The sequence below is a fragment of the Hyposmocoma kahamanoa genome, unplaced genomic scaffold (assembly GCF_003589595.1).
Source record: "Hyposmocoma kahamanoa isolate Upper Pololo Valley unplaced genomic scaffold, ASM358959v1 224, whole genome shotgun sequence".
NCBI classification, from domain to species: domain Eukaryota; kingdom Metazoa; phylum Arthropoda; class Insecta; order Lepidoptera; family Cosmopterigidae; genus Hyposmocoma; species Hyposmocoma kahamanoa.
This window is the reverse complement of record NW_020653743.1, coordinates 6,648,308-6,665,676: the sequence shown is the minus strand read 5'-3', so window position 1 is coordinate 6,665,676 and position 17,369 is coordinate 6,648,308. Positions and strand designations below refer to the sequence as shown.

Below are 17,369 nucleotides of genomic sequence, written 5' to 3'. Positions count from 1 at the left end.
TACTGGGGTAATTCAAAGTGTAATTGAGAAAACATATTAATTCGATCCGTGGCTTAGTTAGCATAGCGTCTGGCACGGTATGCCAGAAGATGTCGGTTCGAATCCGGCCGGATCGAAGGAATTTTTTGTAAGTATTCGATCTTTGTATTAATAAATATAACAAACTAGTGGAGCAATTTCACAAAAAAATTTCAATTCAATAAAAAATTTCAAACATGAAAGTTAAAAATTTACTGGATGAAATAAAAAAATTGTATTCTCATTTACATATAAGTAGATTTCTAAATATTATCCATATGTAATAATAATCCTATATAATTTTTTGTAACTATCAAATCTTGTTTTCTCAATTCCACCATTTTTGAGTTACGACAGTATCTGGTTTCATGTGCGATATGTCGTGGTTATTTACAAAAAATTTTTGTTACTATATGATTATAATTATGTGGTAAGAAACTTAGCTACTTATGTATTAAAAACTTACCTGTAACGTTCTGCCGTGCTTACAATGTTAACAGTAAGTATATTAGATATATATATAATAATAATAATAACGTACACACTCAACATAGCCCCGTACTAGGGAAACCTTGAGTCGCGGGTGCCATGGACACACACATAGACAACCACAAATTACACCCAAACTCACGAGAGAAATAAATGTAAGCCTACAAATATTTCTCCCGGCCCGGGAATCTAACCTGGGACCTCTGCGTGGCAATCCAGCTTGGTAACCGTTCGGCCACGGAGTTAACCACGTTAGTCAACAGATCTTTTTAACATTTTTCTTAAGAGATTAATCAATGGTTTTATTTTTATGCTATTCTTTCAGGACAACGTCCAGATTCACATATTACGACGTCACTGACGTTACAAAAGGTTTAAGTTAAATTGAACTTGAACTGTATTATTACTATCAAAGTGTTGCTTTAATAAATCATACTACGTACACCCACATTACGCCGTACCGAATTTCCGCGATTACAAAATAATACCTTGGGCGTTACAGAAACAATTTCAATGCAAACTTATCAGAACGAGCGGGGAATCGAACCAGCGCCCACTCGCATTCCATCCGAAACTGGTTCCACAGAATTAACCTATTAGTGCCTTGTGACCCGCACTTCGAGTGATAGCTTAGTTGGAAGCTTAGTCGACTGTTAATCTAGAGATGTAGAGTCCAGTCGCGTTGTTACTTCACGTTATTGTTAATATCAGAGCTATATTTTGAGGAAAAACAATTGAATTATGAAATATAATCGAATTTAAAATAACAAAGAATTTAAGCAATGTAAACGACTGTTTTATGGGGCATATATTACGATTATCATTTCCGAAGTTTAAAAACTACATTAAAATATTTTGATTGAAAAGTCATATTAAAAAATTGACGACTACGTGTTTGATAAAGATGCATGGAAAGACGACATGGCTCTATATTCCACACAAATCTGATTCAAAGTGTATTCCATAGCATTTAAGTTTATTTGAAAAGAGCAATCCCTAGAGTTTCTTGCTCGTTCTTTTCAGGGAGGTCAGCGTAGTGAACGAGCAGTAGGTTAAATGTGACGTTTTCAAGCGTAAATTTATTTTGCCTATGGAATAAATGATTCTTTCACTTTGAAAGAACATTTTAATAAAAAAAAAATTACGCCTTTCCTACGTAATGTGTAGCCAAAGTAGTTTATGTTACATATAATACAAATTTTACCAATTATAGGTCTGTTTTCTTCCATTGGCCTAATTAGATATATTGAGTTAATGGGGTGAGGTACCTTTCATCTTTCTTAAGGTTTTTACATAAAGCACCATGTATAAAGTGCTTTATAAGCTCTATTTACATAAATTTTATTATTAAAGTCCATCTAGCCTAAAAACGTATAATTAGCGATTCATATATTTCTCAAGCATCACAAAACCAATTTAAACTTACTTCCCCTAAGCAAACTTTATAATGATTGTAGTAAAACTTCACGATATAGACCTGTAGGCTGTATAAGAGCTGTATAACACAATAATAATACCTTCGTTACGACCTGAGGCCGCACATTAATTGCTCCTTTGTATTTATGACGGCTGTTATAAAATTTATATGTCATATACTACTTATTGAGCTCTTGAAGGGATTTATGAGAACTTTGAGCTGATTGTGGTTATCTGAGTTATTATTTCAATCATGATTTCAGTTTTAATTTGCAAAGACATTAATTGTTGTATAAATCATTGTTTTTGCTGTGTAGTTGCTTAGCTCATGACCTTCACGTCTAATGCAAAATACCAATTGGAATGCTTCATCCACTGGCTTAAATGCAACATGAGTTAACATGCAGACCGTAAAAATGTAACTGCCTACATCACTTCATGAACTAAAGTCCGTAGCTCATCATTCTGCATTCACATCACTCATTACTGTCCCAAATAAACAGTTATTCGTATCGGTGGTGTAAGCATTGTCGCTTAAAATTATTTAACCGCGTTTATACATTTACACAACATTTTTTTTGTGATAACCGTCATCGTATTCAAAAAAGCCATATTAAATATGCTTAATCCCAAATAGGGTTATTGTTTGAACAAGTGGCATCTCGAGTATCGTGAATTTCTTCCCATTGTCAGCCTTTTGTAGCTTAAAAAGGGATGACAGTTTAAATAATCTTTACAATGCCCGAGGATTTGTGAAAATTATGAGTTAAATACATGTTTGAATGAGGCATTACTCGGAAATTGTCGTTTGGCTTGACAGTTCTTTGTGTTCAAGGGTTTTGGTATTAAAGGCGCTTGGTTAGAAGTTTTTTTTTTGTATTTAAGAACTAGACTGATCTAATGTCAGACGCAATATTATTGAAAATAAAATCACTTTGGTAATAAATCTTAATAACAGATGAAACCAATTTTTGTAACGTTTCGGGTTCTTTACAGGTTACGACTTACGCAGCTTAATAACAAATTAAATATGCTTATTATATTATTGTGTGGACACTTGAACAGCGTGTTTTAAAGTTTTAGTATCTTCTAGACCGTCTATATTTATTATATAGGCTGGTATATTAGGTGAGGTGTGATGGTTGTTCTTAACTCGTATTTAGAAATGTGAATTCTCTATTCTTGTTACATAATTTTGGTTTGAGTTAGGTAATGGGCTAAGAGTCATTATTCCGGGATCGATTAAAGTAGCAGTCCGTAGTGAGGGTATCATGTGAAATATTCCAGACGCCTCCACCACACGGTGAGCGGTCAGAGAGAGTAAGTTATGGTGATAATCCAAAATTAAAATTGTATTTAGCAGTTCTTGGAATCTATTAAAATATAACATAGCACAAAAATAAGCTTTTGTAACATTTTTCAAATATTAAAGAACATCAAAAGTGTCACATTCTGTTATAATTATTAATACAAAGATCGAACACTCAGAAAAAACACTCAGGAAAAATTCCTTCGATCCGGTCCGACCGAGTTTTCTGTGTGTTCGATCTTTGTATTAATAATTATAACAAACTAGTGGAGTAATTTCACAAAAAATAATTGAATATCAATTCAATAAAAATTTAATTGTCACATTCTGACTAAAAAATTTCAAACAAGACTATTTATATTTAATGTTAAAATTCTATTAATCATACGCTTTTTAATACGTACAATATATTCACTAAGAAACTTATATCAAATAACAAATTTACAGTATCATTTCTTCTTTAAAATGCCCAAATAAAAAGCACGCAGCAATCATGCTCCGGCTGTGCAGCAAACAGGCAAATATTTGCCCGCGTCAGGCTCACTGCGACGCGTCGCTGCAGCTTACTGCGCCGGTCAATATTTACCATGCGCACGCGCATAGGGCTGCCATTTTTTAATTTACATATTTTTGCTCTTAGTTAATTTCAAGGAACGAACAGTTGTGTGGACAAGTGTGTATTATATTTACTTCACAATTATTCGAAAACTGTAAATAGTTAACAGTGATGACAAATAATGAAAGGGAAGTGGTGTAAAGTCCACCATTGTATTAGTTTCAAGCAATCGCAAAAGAAATCGATGTAAATGCATGGATATACGACAAGTACATTTTAAAACAAAACAACAACTAAACGATTATAGACAAAATGGGAATATTTTGAAATTCATATGGTCTTTAAATTTGAACACCCTGTATTCATAATGAAATACCGACCACTGTTTCAACCAAACAAAGTAGAAAAAAATAAAATGAACTGCTAAAGTCTTTTATAGAAAAGTGACAACCCTACAAAATTACGAATGAACGAGCAGCGTTCCAGAGCAAACTTTAAAATAATAAGGAAATCTCGCAAGTTTATCTTACACCGCTACTTTAAAATGAAACTGACACTCTTGCGCACATATTTACCTATCAATGTATTGTTACACTGTTGCAATGCCACAATTTCTTATGACATGAAATTTATATGTCACTTATTAAAACACACATCTGTTTATTTTAATATAAAAGCTCGTATGGTCTATTTAAGTAGGTGGCTTTATGATTTTGAAACCAAGTCTGAAATGATGTTTATGTTACATGTTCTCACTGCAAGTTTCGTTTTTGTTGGAAATTGTTAAATAAGAATTTTATCCATATGGGATTAATAACTCTGTAACAAGATAATGAAGTGAAGTTCTGGAATAACACTTATGTTGAATGATGTTTCTGTATTTTCTAACGTTGATGTTGTTTGAAATTACTACACAAGTTAATAACTCTGTGTGAAGATTTTAAGTTACGTTCCGGAATGTCATTTATATATATACGTATAAACTTTATTGAACAACAAAAGAAATTGTTTTAACAAAGAATTTAAACGTTAGTGTACAAAGGCGAGCTTATTCCATGAGAGGATTTCTTAACCAATTTTATGTAGTAAATTTGTTTTAAAATTTAATTTAAAAAGTTAATACAGAGTTTTAGATCTTTGAGATTATAAAAGGTAATGGAATGTTATTAAAGTTTCTGAATGTGCTTCAAAGCATTAAAGTAGTTCTACTCTTTTAAAAAAAAATCCTTTTCTCGAAAATTCTACCAAAAATCCTTCCTCATTCATGACTTTCAATCCTAGGTCGTGTTGACCCACAAAAACCAATATTTACTGATGTGAACCAGAATCTAAAATACCAATAAGCTACTGTACTTAACAAATATTGGACGTACTCTAATGTATTCGGGGAATCACTTTTTAGTGTTGCTACTCGGAAATATTCATGGTGTAATCAAAAAGAGCGTAAGGGCTTCACCACATTTATGCTTGAGCCGGAAAGCAGGGACTTTAACACAGCACAGGTTACAAACATAAGTAATAACACAAGTTTAAACAACAATATTCGACTAATGTAAACACCGCGGTTTTAACGACAAATTTATTAAGAGTGTATATGTATACCTCAAATCGCTTTGGCTTATTCCGGATAACAGTGAGTGTTGAATCAATCATTTTGGAAAAAATATGTAGTAAAATTGAGGATAATACGCTGATTATTATACGGTGTGATAACACGATTTCTAAAAATTTTCACGATAAGAAAACACAAACTTACCTCGATATTTTACAAGAAAACCGCTGTGCGTTGTTTTGTAATAAACTGTAAATACATTTACTTTGGTTTTGCACAATCTTTGATAGCATCCACCCGAATCCATTGACACAGTCCGTTACATACTTTGATCCTTTCGCACAGCTGTCAATCAGAACATAAATAATAGTATAGGGACAGACCCAAGACGTCAGAGATGACGACACCATGAAAACCAATGTGCAAGCTACTCGACCACGAAGGTTGTCAAAAGAAATATACATGCAGACAGATATTGACGTTAGACTTACAAAACCATTCTTTTTCGCGTGGGGTTTTAAACATGGTCCTTTATTACACTACATCTGATATCTGTGGAATTAAATATTGTAACCCACGATTTAACGCCAGTTGTATTGAAATATAACAAAGTTAATAAATTTATTGTTAAAACTACGATATTCACATTAGATTGAATATAGTAATTTAAACTTGTGTTATAATTATATTTGTATCCTATGCCGAGTTAAAGTCCCTGCATGAGCTTGATTCAAGCCGTCTTCGGGTTACTAGTGATGTGACGTTTGTTTATAGAGATTTTCAGTTATCGATATTTTTACATTTCATGAAGTTGTTTATCTTTGTAGATTTTAATACTCTTCGTGGTTATTCCCTAAAGGATTATCACTAATTACAGGTTTCTTACCACGGTGTGATTTCTTTTATTTTCCCGGTATATCGGAACGGTTACACGCTCCATGATCAAGGGTTCACTATTCTTCTTTGTATTGTTTTATGTAAATACAAATGCATTCATATTTTTTTTGTTTCAGATACTGGTGAGTTTTCCTTTGCAACCATTAAAATTGTGAGTTTATTCTTCCTTGTTTATCTTTTTGCAACCATGATTTTGATTATTGTAATTAAATAAGCCTTTATTGGAGGCCACATAAAATTACTTCAAAATATCGATCGATGGTAGCTGTTAATCTTGCACATGCACTTTTATTTCACATTACCTAGTGATCGTCACGACTAAAGTACCAGTTATTTGAATGACACATCACCGCAATTTAATAGTTTAGGATTGTTTCTAATACTTTCGAAATCATAGTGCAGTCTATCGATAAACTGTTAATTCAGCAAACATCTCTAGCCTTTCTTCTCTTACAATAATGGTCGGGGCGTGGTGAGCGAGCACAAAACGAACACCAGGCGTGGAACAGGTATATATTGTTATTACCACGTGACGAATATTGGTAATGCGCACGCGTACAGTTTGAGTGCGTATACTGTGATGTTTGACAGAACTATTGTATTTTCTACATATCGACTATCGTAGATTCCTTATTTTTTAAAGGATGAGGGTAGATTAGTTAATATAACGCCAATCAACCGTGACCATGGGACCTGTAAAGAGCCCGAAACGTCGGTTTGTTTGAAAAAACAAATATACGCGATTTAAATCCGGAAAAATAGTTTCATTTCCTATAGTTAATATAAGTTTAAACTAATTGTAACTTCAGTAGTTGTAGAGCTCCTTGTGAAAGAGTTCGTCCAAAGAAATACTTGCTACCTTACCTATTTCTGCTACCAAGTGGCGATGTGGCCATTACTACGTTTAGATTTTGAAGGATAAGAGTGCTGGTGAAATTACAGGCACATGGGACTTGACAGAACACAGTGACAGTGCCCCTTGAATGTTTCAGTTTTAATGCTCTGAGTGGTACTGCAACTTTTGGGGTCATGCTTGCGCTTACTGGTAGGTGCACAATTATTCGTCCCGTCATTTATATAAAAAAACCTTTGCGACCATTGACTTACAAATAAATGGACGACGGGTCTAATACAAAAACCACGAAAAAAATGTCCCAAGTCAAACTATTTAAAAGTAGTGACATGTAAAGGAATATGAAAAAGCTAAAACGTTGAATTTAAATTGTAATGTCATCGCAGTACTGTCTAATTTTGCTTGCTTCGCTGTCAGTCGAACAAACGAAGACTAAAGCGTGAATGACGCTCTGTATACGATTTTAACGCCCTATAAGTTCGGACACTTTTTAGCGCAGACCCGACGTCCATATAATTGTAAGTCAATGTTTGCGACCCATCCATTATCTGGGCTTTCGACACTAAAAGACGCCATTTGTTTTTCTATTATTTTCTGATAAAGTACAGATCCTTTCTATTCAACATGAAACTATATTAATTAAATTAAAATTAAGTAATTTTGTACCAGCACATATTAAAACAAGCAAGTCACATAGGCTCAAAACTGACTTACAGAGAACTGTAGAGTACTTACCCCCTAATGATTGAGAACACACCAAAAATTAAACAACACCTGATACCTGAGCAAAAACGATACTAAGATTGAAATCGCGCAGGTTTTCTTTTTCTTATCAAATGGGCCTATGATTCAGCTACACTTACACTTTAGTACTTAGTCCTAGCGATATTCTAAACATAAACCTTAATTTATTTATTTATTAAAGGACATCCAACAGCATTTACAAATACAGATACCAGAGCAAAAACGAGAGCAAGATTGAAATCAATTTGGTATTTTTCTGCAGTTTCAAGTCAGGCTTTTCTCGGTAAACGCCATTTCGTCGTATTTTTATGATCTCACTGTTTTTAAATGCTTTACATCAAACAATTATTTATTACTACGTACTTAATCTTGAAGAAGCCAAACAAGTTATTCCGTAAATATAGTTAGATATAACAAAGAAAGTATTTACTTTAATGGCGGAGACTATAAAATCTTCATTTTCATTTGATTACCCATGTTGGTTGTGGATTAAAGACGTAGAAATAATAGCCTTAATTTTCTGGCAGACGTAAATTTCTAAATGGCTTTGGAACTAAACGCGTTTAATTGAAGGAAATGTACAATCTTCTACGTCAGGTAGCAAGACACTAATTTTGATGTATGGTTATTGCAAACTATAAAAAAAATCCGTCTTGATTAATCCGGAGCTCTTAATTATGAAAATCGACTTGAGCGTGTTCAGTGTTTACGTGCATTTATCTTGACATGTCTCGTTTATCTTCTTCGAGAGTTTTATTTATATGCCTTATTTCTTATCCTTTACTGCTTACACCTTTCTTATTATCATACATATTAAATTCTAATGACGTAAAAATGACTCGAAAGAAGAAAAAAAGGATAGAGTTCGTGACTAAAACTCGCACCATAGCACGTCGTACGTCCTCTAATGATAGTGATGCGCCCGCTTCTATATAATTTAGTATGGATTGAGTTATTAGTACCAAGATATTATAAACGAGTACTGGTTTAATGCGGTCGACGTCTTAATGTGATTTTGATATGGAGCGTTGAGAGACGGGAATTCGGTATCACGGTTTAGAGAAACGAGATTTCGGTTTTTTCGGGCCTCTATTAAGATGTTATGGCGGAAACTATTAAGTAATCGTTTAGATTCAAATTTACACCACTTTAATCGAACAAGCCTCGAGTGTGATGTTTATCATTCCCTTTTTATTTATATCTATAATTTTCGCGGTCATTGACCCGTAATATGTTTATTATATGACATAATTATGATACAAAATTTACACATAATCACCGGAGAAACAAGCACTTTGAATAATTTTATGATAATGACCGTATTATATCTAGGCAATTGTCATAGTCTTGTTATACAACGTTGTTGTACGTCTTGAGCTACATAATGTAAGAAGGAGACAATATCGACTTAATTAGCTGTTGAGATTTTTTCTCCCTATACAAATGACCTTATTATGTTTGGTCCTTCGAGCCGGATCGTGGGCGTTGGTTTGTCGCTTTCTTTCCCTCTTGAATTGATTATAGCGTTTTTTGTCTTTTTTCTCTCGCATTGTAGGGTAATCATCGAATGTCGTTATCTTCCTTAATGATCTCAGATTAACATGTTCTGATGGGATGGTGAGGTTACTGTGTTGAGAGAGTGCGATGAAGCAGTTGACGAAATTACGGAATGATTGTCGAGACAAAAACCAATAAAACAACAATCATAAACCCATTTATATGTCCACTGATGGGCATAGGTCTCAATCTCAGGCAAGGGTTTCGGGCATGGTCCGTCACGTTGACCCTATGCGGGTTAGAGCCTTTACACGTTTTCCGAGGTTTGTGAAACTTCTTCGACGTGCAGGTTTCATTACGATGTTTTTCTTGCGAAGTCACGATCTCTGCTTAAGAGGTGGCAGGTTAAATCATTAGGCCACTACGGCTTTTATGTATAATAAAAAATCGGTGTTTAATTTTTTTGATACATGATGCATACTGGGGTATGCAGTCACCTCTATGCCCCTATCTATTACCAGGGCTTCGCGAGTGCAGCTGGTCGTATACAGCGGGCACTAGAACAGATGAGACATACTTAGCGTGGAGGTCCGTAAGCAAAAAGTTTTTGAGTCGGGTTGATATAGTCCCATTTCACCATGTTGTCTCTGCATTAGCCAACTTGTGTCCTTAGACGGTTCAGGGACTTTCAAATGACCACTGCAACTCGTGCTCAGAAGGAAACCTTGTGACTTTACTGGATGACAACAACACAGCGTTGTTTAAATGTAATACGAAATTGCAGAACAATGGTGTGCAAAGGCAAGAATAAACCAGAAGTTTAGACGTCAAACGGCTAATGACGATAAAACTTATGTGTCATCAGAAAGAAATGCCCCTTTATTTTCTTTAAGCCCTTCATAATGTTGGTTATTTAAACTAACTATGTAACTAATGTAGCAACTAATGAAAGCAATATTTTATATTAAACCAGATTAATATCTAATAATAAAATTCTTTAAAAATGTACTCCAGTACGCTTGAAATCGCTGTACAAAACTGACAGAATAAAATACGACGTTTCGCCTCCCATACATATTCATAACTTCTAGCCGATCGATCGAGATAGTGTAGGTGTTTTAAGTATTTGGCTATAGTGATTTATGACTTTATTCTGTGGAAACTCTTTTAGTAACGGCAGGTGGAATAAGAATTTTTTATGTATGATTTGGTAGGTGTTTTATATCAGATGCATTTTTATCATATAATTTGGTACAAGTCGGTAGCGTAACAATAGGGAGAATGGGAGCTGGAGGGCACGGAAGAACCTTGAAATTGAAGATCTGTTTACCATACCTGAAATTGTGGGAGAAACAAAAGCGGCAAGACTCCGATGGCTTGGACACGTGGAGAGAATGGGAGAAGATGACTTGTACTTCGAAACGTACTTGAGACGACTGATTCGTGAAAATTTTTAGTAATCGGGTTTTCACACCATATAGTAATCAGTGTAAATCCTCAATTTTACTATGTTTTTTTCCTAAGTGATTGATTCAATACTTTCATTGTTATGCGGAATCAACAAACGTCATTTGAGGCAGTATAGACTCTTAAGATGAAGTTAACGATTACTACCAGTTCTCACGTGTAATAGTTTTCGAAGTTCAATAACTTTTAAAATATTTAAAGCCGTTCTTTTCCATAATAACGGATTACAATACACAATTATCACAAAATCCGTCTGATGGTCTGTTATGAGCACAGAAGTTGCAAGTCATTTAGCATCTGATTAAGACATCCGAAGGGATCCTAATGACGAAATGAGTTGCGTCTTCTTTATGGGGAAGCAATTAATTTTTAAAATTCAAGGGCTTTCGAATTATTATTTGAACACTCTGTATATCATCAACATTCCTAGTTGTTATAAACTTTTGTTCAACCTTCACACTTATTCTATATACTCTTGATTCTAGACGAGATTGTTCTTATTCTAAATACCCTTGATTCTAGAAGAAGTGTTTAGCTGTAATGTTCGGGTCACGATAAAGGTTCTGTAGTGACGGACTGCGTTTTCTAAGTCAACTAATTTATTGATGAGACTATTTACGACTAAAACTACTTCTAAACTTAACTAACTGTTACGAGGAGAGGATCGTTTTTATAATACGTACTTGGTACTTGGTACTTGGTGTAACGGGCTGGTGTCCGCAACTCGACGACAAGGCGCCTATTTTGCGTGTGTTTATAATACGTAATAAGGTTTTGTTTAAAGACAATTACGTAATGATTTAAGCATATAATATTTTCTAGAAAGCTCATGTTAATTGATAGCTACACAGAGATAAATTAGGATGACAAAAGTCAGTACTCATTTACATTATGAGATTAGTAAATATTAAATATTCCGTAGAATTGTTTATCACAATTATTTCTATAATGTTCCTACATTACAGCGACAGTGGACTATAAAATTCTTTAGTAAAATTATCACTGAAAATATAATTAGTTCAAGTACTGCCATTTTCATCACACGCCAACCTACACTAAACTGATACATATATCAGGTTAATTTAAAGGTTCCTGCCAACAGTCAGTTAACCGAGCCTCTCAATTCCAAACAAAAAAGATAAAACTATTCAAATTCGAAAGCGAGACCGCGGAACGAGTCCTAACGAACTTGAATACTTTTCTTTTTCTGCCCTGGCAAGACAGCATGTCTGCGCAAGAGCGCCTCGCGGCGATTTGGGAGTTTTTTACGTACAGTTCGCAACAAAAGCTCATATTACAACCTCTAAACTTCCAACCACACTGGAAAAGAATCTACACAAAACAATCTACTTATCTGAATGACCCATGAGTTTAACCAAAAATTTTGTTCGAAATTTTAATTGCCAGAGCCACGTCAAAAAGTATGCTTTGATAAAAGACCTCTGCTGCTGACGGTACTACAATGTGGTTGCCCTCGACGGAGCTTGTTCTTGCGGGTAATGGCTTCATTATACCACTCGGAATCTCGGAAAGAAGCAGGCAAAAACTGGCCGCCGCCACACTTACAACTTACAACCCGCCGGAGATGCGGTAGCGTATCAATCCGAGATTAGTAAGTTTGGTAGTGTATATTAAAATATAACTGTTCTATAAATTGTCTACTCGGTTTTCATTATAATAATTTTGTTTATTTACAAATTGTGAGTAGTTGACGAATAGGAAATAATAACTGCGCTACGTGGTGAATATTGTCTATGCAAATTTGGACAAATCTCGATGAGCAATTTTAAGAATAATCAATAATAAAATTATTTGGTTATTAATCGAAATTAAAATGACAATACAATTAATTTATTATTTATCTGATTTTGAGAGATCAGGACTTAATCGTGTATAAATAATTTTATTTACTTGGATGTTTGGGACGTGTTTCAAAGTCGAAGGGATTGTAAGGCGGGTGTCAACATCTTCTAATTGTGCGAGTTTTTCTAACTACCCGCAGTTGGTCTTTATTATTAATTTTTCCACAAGGGTTGTGAAAAAAATTAAGACCAAAAAAATATTATTACAACGATTTCATTAAGTAAAAAATCATTACAATTAATTTATTAAAACAACAATTAATACAATTATTATTTATTTATTATAATAAATATTGTAATAAAAAATTACATGAATGATTAAAAAAAATTGCCTATCATTTGCCACATATTTAAATCGGTTAATTAAGCATTTTGTATTTAAGTAGTCGAGTGTTTAATTTTTTTTAACGAATATTTTGGTCTATGGTCAATTTATATGTTATCTGTTTTTTGGGTTGTTAGAATATTTTTTCAAAATAAAGAAAGCTCTTTTCGACTCGAGCTAGTGTTATAATCTTTTTGTGAAAATAAAAGATTGTAATTCACTGTTTTGTTTGGCATTAATTCTGGGGAATAAGGGAGTTAACATCATAATTGTTCACGTCGGGTTTTATTATATAATTTGATTTTACTGTACGGGCCGCATTTTTTGGTTTCAATTAATTGGATGATGATGATGATGAATGTCTTCAAATAATTGGACGCTTATAGAAGCGTCGTAAATTAGTAATGCCGCGTCTGTGCAGCTGCGCCACTACTAATTTTCGTACACTATTTAGTTTACAAATAAAACAAAAAATATTTTTTTGTTTTTTTTTTTCTTTATTTTTTTTTATAATACCACGTGACGGAACGAGCAAGTCGTGCGCCTGATGCTCAGCTAAACGCCTGTCCATAACAGTTACAGTGCCACTCAAAGCTTTAAATCGCAAAGATCTGAGGGGCACTGCCGCTGCGTCCATCACCCTGCGTCATAAGTTGACAAGTCCCACGTGCCTGTAATTTCACCAGCACCCTAACCCTTCAAAACCTGGTCATAATAATGCTGACATTACTGCTTGGCGGCAGAAGTAGGTAAGGTGGCAGTACTTGACGAGTACCTGGACGTACTCTTTGACAAGGAGCTCTACGACTACCAAACTTAGGACCCTGGTGTTATTATAAATAATTTTTGTACCTTTGTGTATAGTTGCTCTTGACCATTGGTAGGTGTGGGGCACTAGGTTCTGGTCCGACACAGCGTCCATCTCCGACCCTCTTCTTTCAGTTCATCTGCTACATCATTATCACGTGAGCCGCTGTATCCTTTGATCCACTGTAGAGTTACGCTATGCTGCACCTCTAAATCTTGTATGAATTGTAGTAGTGGCGCGGCTCCAGAGCCTCAGTAGCGCGACTGCAACGCATATGTAAGCGTCTAATTAGAAGGCGCCCTCAACTTCTTGATCATCGTCATCGTTGTTCTATATTTTTTAGAATGTAGTTAACTACTTACATTACCTTTACAGTGCATGATGTAAAGATTTCACGTGTTTGAATAATAATAATTTTTAATCTAAATTGTTGTGGTAATCGTTTCTGAGTTATTACGCAATTACGATCGGTCTCAGGTTTCGAGAAGCTGTTCTTGGTTGCAATTTTGCGGTATCGAAATCAATTTTGGCATCGAACAGTAGCTGTTACGATACAACACTAATATCCCATATAAGACTAAACATTTGTTGGTATAAAATTTTATTTTATGTGGGAAAACTTGCAGTAACGTTTTGATACATTCTAAGAATTGTAAAGTCCAAATTGTTTTTTAAATACGGACACGGTGTAGTATATATTTTATTTACGATCTGCGCTGTGTGCGTTAAATGTGGAGGTGGCGGTCCGATTCCGGTAGGACCAATTCGGGAAATTAACTTTTCTAAATTGTTTCTGGTCTGGGTGTTTTGGGTAGTCCGTTGCTCTAGTATTCATCATCATGTGAGCCAGAAGACGTCCACTGCTGAACATAGGCCTCCCCCAAAGATTTCCAGACCAGCCGATCGGACAGTAGTATTCATAGTACTGGGAATTTCCTACTTTGAGACCAGGTCATTTGGTGTTGTTGTTTGGCATACATACGCAGGTCAAAAACCAAAATCATTATTTTAAAAAAATCGGTTAATCAATTAAAGCATACAATTCAATAATTTTTTTCTACTTAAATTCTAATGGTGTCTTTTTCAATGTTATTACGTCTTTCGACATTATAAATAATAAAAAAAATTAAATATACATCTTTTTAAAAAACCGACCTCAAACTTTTGGAATTACATCTATTTGCCAAGTTTTATTGCAATCTGTTAACGGAGAATGGATGAAATTCAATATACCGTATTCATGTCCTTAGAGTCGGAATATTTTCTTCAAAATTTAATGAAACCACTACTGCAATTCCCACTTTCTACCAAAAAACAATGATCGAAATTGGTTCACAAATATCGCTGTAATAACGTAATATACGCATCGAATTACGAACCGCCTCCTTTTTTTATGTCGGTTAAAAATGAAGAATTTTTACTGCCAACCCTAGAATTAGTATCTAAGCCAAATCGCATAGTCCAAACAAAAAGTTCATCGACCTCACAACATTTGATACAAAACCTTCCACATAGACAAAACCAACAAAGTCTACAATCTTCCATCTCGCATACAAAAACAACATTAATCTACTCAAACATATGTTTATCTCTATTCAGCCATTGAAAAGGTGCAATAAATATGGTGCGCACACGTCTTGCAATTGAAACGTATACTACTTAATAAATGCCGTACAACTCTTAAGTACCCATTTTAGTATTTACACCTCACCCCAACACTAGCGCTTTAATGCTAAGGTTCGAAATTGTACCGATTGGAACAGGATTCGATGGTTCGTTTGCACACGTTCGCGATACGTGTGGCCCTTGTGAGCGCAATGAATAAGTATCGATTTATCGATAACGTTTTTCTCAAGTTGCCTGGCACTACTTTGCGTTTTTTTAAAACTATAGGTACTATAGGTTAATTGACGTGATTGTTGGTACCTAAATTTTTTTACGTAATATTGAAATGATTTCGCGAGTATATGGAATTTCTTTACATAATATGCAATGAGGAAGTATAGCTTTTATAAGTCTACGATATGTAGTAAAATTTCTGTCTAGCCATTAAATAGTGCAGCACTAAAGTTCGACATTAGTATTACAGAATCATAAAACATCGATGTTTGTTTATCGATGTAACTTTGTACATATCGAAGTCGATAACCTCGGAACGACGATGTCGAGCGCAAATATGCCATTATGAAGTACGTTGGCGATCGATCGATCGGATAAAATCGATATTGTCAAAGTTTATGCAAAGATATAAAAGGTATTGGCAGTTTCATATCGTAAGATTATATTAGATAAGTCATCGTTTTCTTATAAGAAAAACAAAGTTGTAGAATGGTGAGAAATAGAAAGTGTTATTGCCTTAGGGGTGTGCTTTAGGTATTGTGCAGTACAGGTGTTTCACGTTAGTATGAACTGCATTACCCTATTGTATCAAGTGACGGAACGAACAAGTCGTGCGAATGGTGTTAAACAAGACGCCTGTCCACTCGAGATGATCTTCCAGCTCGCTTGAACAAACCTTCATGTGTCAAAATTGAATTAACTATACAACCTATGTGTCTTTGGTTGATAACAGTGATCCGCATAACAGTAGAAGTGTTGAATTAATCACTTTGAAAAAAATGTATAGTAAAATTGAGAATTTACGCTGATTACGGTACTATAAGGAAAATACGTTTCCTTATTTTCACAATAGAAAAAGAAATGCAATTTTACCTGGAAATTTTACAAGAAAACCGCTATATTCAATCGATGCTTTACATAATACTAATTTTTTTTATGTTAATTGAACTTAATAGAACATGTATAATATACTACAGGACAACACTTTTATTTGTTTATTTTTTTTCAAATGGCTTTAATTTCGTTTGTAAAAAAATAAACTCTGAAATAAAGCCAGTGTCTCTGTCGCTCGACCTGAGCATATGAACCGTATTAGTACGGGAAAATTTTTAATTCGAGCTGAGGTAATATCGCGTTTTTGGTGCTACATTGACGTATTTGTAATTTTGGCACAATTGAATGAAATATTTTAACATAATGTGTTAAGATACTTCAATGAGATTAAATTTTGCCAAAATTATAGTTAGGACAATGTAGCACCAAAATAGTTGCAGTTGGCAGTTGCAGTGCCACTCAGAGCTTTAAATCGCAAATCTGAAGGACAGGCTGCGCATGTAATCCTGAGATATAAGTTCTTAAGTCCCATGTGCTTGTCATTTCACCAGCACCCTTTTACCTCCAAACCGGAACGCAGTAATGCTCATATTATTGCTTGGTGGCAGTAATAACTCAATAAAAAAATAATAAAAAAATATTTGCCATTTGTTCTCTATGACACGGTAATACGATTTATTTTCAATGTCTATCTGAACAGTGGCTCGAATCAACATTGATATTTATGCAATCTTTTATTTTTATCCGTTTTTTTCTTCCTAGAGACTGAAGGAAAAAAATAATAAAAATAGTAGAGGAGATGAGTGTTTGTTACGGTGCTATTGTAGTTTACACCGCTATTGATAAATCAGCTTAAGTTGGTGGAATACTAGTAGCTAGAATCCATACATGCAAAAGATTCTC

At 34.4% G+C, this 17,369-nt stretch overlaps 1 protein-coding gene across 3 annotated transcripts in view; it reads left to right on the top strand.

Annotated features, from left to right (window-relative positions):
- The window catches only part of LOC113228149 (transcriptional activator cubitus interruptus), a 179,992-nt gene that overhangs the window by 25,866 nt on the left and 136,757 nt on the right, over positions 1–17,369 (top strand). For all 3 annotated transcript variants that reach the window (XM_026461359.1, XM_026461358.1, XM_026461357.1), the window contains exon 2: positions 6,354–6,359. The gene's annotated coding sequence lies outside the window, so the exon portion shown is untranslated. The remainder of the gene's footprint in view (positions 1–6,353; positions 6,360–17,369) is intronic.